Source organism: Haliaeetus leucocephalus, unplaced genomic scaffold (genome assembly GCF_000737465.1).
Source record: "Haliaeetus leucocephalus isolate CR32 unplaced genomic scaffold, Haliaeetus_leucocephalus-4.0 Scaffold687, whole genome shotgun sequence".
NCBI classification, from domain to species: domain Eukaryota; kingdom Metazoa; phylum Chordata; class Aves; order Accipitriformes; family Accipitridae; genus Haliaeetus; species Haliaeetus leucocephalus.
In genome coordinates, this window is record NW_010973123.1 from 69,765 (window position 1) to 73,461 (window position 3,697).

Below are 3,697 nucleotides of genomic sequence, written 5' to 3' on the forward strand. Positions count from 1 at the left end.
AACCCGCGGGGGGGGGGGGGGGATCGTGTCCACCGACTCATTGACCACCTACTCAAATGATACCACCTACTTGAACGAAGACAATGAAGGAAGAAGACAGAGTCTGCGCACTAATTTATACGAGGGGCGAAGAAGAAAGCACCAATCATTAAGGAAAATAACAATGAATATGTATTAGTTAAGTGTATAATTATGAGGATTTTTGAGACAAGGGTGTGCTGTCTTGAGACAGGCACCCATTCATGCACATCAGTGAGATTTGTTTGAAAATACCACAACTCTGTTATTGGCTTGCACACCAGGTAAACAAACCCCATTTGTGGGACAACAATGCTAGACACCCATGTTTCAACAACTAAATCTCACCTCTCAATTTAAATAAGAGGAAGAGCCTCTTAGCACAGTAGCAGGATTCAGTTCAGGATTATTATGTATAAGTGTATTTGAAATAGATACATTCAGATTAACTTCTAAACCCCTGCAAGGGGGCTTGCCAGAGGGCACAGAAAGAGGAGGTGAGAATGGGGCACAGGAATGAATGAGGAGTGAGGGGGATGCAAGGCAGGGAATAAAATGAGGAAGGGAAGGAGGGGTGCGCATTCTCTGCTGCAGTGATCCTGATGAGGGGACCGTTGTACACCGAGGAGTTAGCGGCCCACGTACCAGTTAACCTGAGGAGGCACAGGACCGGACTGGGCCATGCTGCACATACAGCTTGGCCTTCAGGCCTGTGCTGGGCTGTACAAATCCCATGGCTGCAGGATAACCTCAGCCAGCTCATCGTAACAGAGCTGTCTCTGGAACACGCTTTGTGATACGCTGCGTGAGGCCCGTTCGATGCCGCACAACCCGGGGTTCCCAGCGTCTGAGGGGGGCGTAAGATTATCTGTGCTATTCTCTCTTCCTTCATGGTGTCAGCTCTAAGAAATGACATTTCAAATGGTAGTTTGCAGAACCCGAATGCCTTTCTTACTGAGATCACAGCAAACCGGCACACACCTCCTGGGGCAAAACATTTGGCACGGTTGGCGGCTCCCAATGAGAAATCCTTTTCTGGAAAAAGGCCAATGAGGAAGATACAGCCTGAGAGCCTGGCTGGCCTCTGCACACAGCCACGGGGGGCAGTCACAAGAAACTTGGCCCAGGTGGCTTTCCCAGCGATTTGGGAAAGTGAGGAGGAATTAGCTGAATGTGCCAGCCCGGCTGAAGTATTAACGTGTCTCAAGAAACACGGGGTAGGGCAAGGAAGAGGCAAGGAAGACTTGTGCTGTGTGTGGTTGTTACTAACGTGCTCGGAGCGGACACGGGGACGTTTGGAGCTGAAGCAGCACAGCTGCGCAAGGGGGTCCCGGGCAGCAAACGGCGGGGCAGGGGAACGGGGCGGCCGGTCCCATGCACCGCGGACACACGAGCCACTTGCGAGGGGGAAACACGGGTGGGAGACCTCGGGGATGGGGCATGAGTGCAGCAACAGCATCTCTTTGGGGCCACCAGCGACGGAGGCGGTGAAGGAAAGGGCGTGAAGGGAAGCGTGGAGCCCCAGGACATTGGTCTTGGCTGCCACTCCCTCGGTCGCAGGGAAGAGGCACCTTCCATATTTGTGGTCCCCTCCCTGCAAAAAAGCCCAGGGAAGGGGTGGCCCCTCTCCAGCGCGGCTCATCAGGGAGGTGGGGGGGTAAGGGGACAGGGGTCGGGGGAACGACCGTCACCCTTACGCTCTGCTTATAGCACTGTGGAGCCGGCATAGTAAGCAGCTGGTTATGGCTTTCCTAGATACTGGGGCAGAGGTAACCCTAATTCAGGGAAATCTGCCCCAGGATTAAAGTAATGACTGCCAACAAAATCAGGGTGGGGTGGAGGGCGGAAGAACTGTCTTGAAATGTCTTTCTAAGCTTGCAGGCGGAAGGATGCGATGTGTGATTATGCAGTTCCCTCCCAGGCGTGATAATGCAACACCAAGAGAGCTGAGAGGAACTGTCAGCTCCTGATGATCCTGCTCGGGGTGGGATTTCCAAGGGAATGGCTCTTGGGAACCTTCCTTTTGTTCCCAGGCGAAGAAGCATCTCTGGCTCCCCTGACTCAGCCCAGGATTAACAGCAGCCTTTTATCCTATGTCAGTGCTGCCCCAGACAGACCTTCAGAGTTAATGGCCCCTTTTTCTTAACATATGTAAATATCCACAAGAATCAACATAAGTTTTTCTTTCATGTAAGTCTGGGACCTGTGCAGAGCAAATGCAGAGAGTGAGAAACATCAAAGAAAAAAAAGGCAGGAAAGTCGGCAGGTCCAAGCCTGACACCAGGGACTTGGCCTAAACTCACCACCAAACGTAAGGACAGGTATAGTAGTTCTCCTCGCTTTACTCATACAAGAAAGCATACTCGCTCTCTCTAATCCTCTCTGAGACTTCCATCTTTAGTCAGCCATCCTTGCTGCCAGTTTCTTTAAACTGTACTGGGATAATCCTTCAAATTCTGGATGACCGTTTTCCTCTATTTTATTTTCTGTCAGGTAGGAGACTGGATTTACAAATATCATGATCTGTGCGTGTGCCTCATTGTGAATCTGGACCTTAGCCTGCTGTCCTCGACCTTAGAGATCCCAAATGTGTAGGTTCCATTTGAACTAAGTGGCCTGGCAGAATGAGGCAGCAAACACAGGCAGACACACAGAAGCCTCCAAGCCTTTGCCAGAATATGGCAAGCGCAGACAAACACACGCACACATACACTCAGAACAGGTCTGCAATCCTTCCATGTGGAGGGAGGGAAGGATGGATGCACAGACAAACACACTCACCATGGAATGGCGGCTTGCAGCAGGAGCAACGAGCAGACAGACACAGGAATGGCCCCACGACTGAAATCTGTCAGCTGCAGCATGAAACGATGCTCACAGATGTGCGAGGAGGAGAAGGAGGAGGAGGAGGAGGAGGAGGAGGAAGAGGAGGAGGAGGAAGAGGAGGGCTGGTCTTTGCAGTAAGCAGCAGGGGCAGATGGGAGCTGCGGTCAGTGCCGCAGTGCTTGGTCAAATTCCAGAAACAGGAACACTGCCAAATGTGCACTCTGGGATATATGGTTGGGAACCAGGGGTGCTGCTAGCCCTGCCTGCTGGGATGGGTAGGAAGCACTGGGTGTAGGGGTGCTCCAGGTCTCTGGGCAGCTGTGGGAAGTCAGTGGAGCCATGAGGAAAGCAGGAGCAATGGGGAACCCGCACGGAGGGTGCTTTTTGGGCCTGAATTGGGGACCCAGGCTGGGGAGAGGGGAAGGGCACTAAAGGACAACATGCTGTGGGTTGGCCCCATCCTGGTGGCTCCGAGCTGGGGATGCTGCCGGGGAAAGGCCTGTTGTGCGTGGCAGGGGCATCTTGGGGAGCGAACTGTAGCAGTGTTGCACAGGGTGGGGAGGGGGTGCTGCCCACCACCCACTGCCCCATGGGGAGATGGGGAAGGTTCCTGTGTTCCCCTGTGGGAAGCCTCCCCACCAGAAGCGAAAGTGGCTGTTGGGGAGGGAACCATCCCATTTCTGCAGCCAAAGTGCACCCATACAGGTACTTCAGCCTGCCTTCCTGACACCCTCCCCTGACTTTTCCTTTTCCAGTGGGTCTCATGGGGTCCAAGAGGATACAGGGAGGAAGCCAGTTTTGGACCCGTGAGGAAACCTTAGAAGAAGAGATGGGCATCTTGGGTCTTTATTCT

At 53.1% G+C, this 3,697-nt stretch overlaps 1 protein-coding gene across 1 annotated transcript in view; it reads right to left on the reverse strand.

Moving 5' to 3' along the window:
- Positions 1–3,697, reverse strand: part of LOC104839608 (von Willebrand factor A domain-containing protein 5A-like) — a 31,364-nt gene that overhangs the window by 13,581 nt on the left and 14,086 nt on the right. The window lies entirely within an intron of this gene.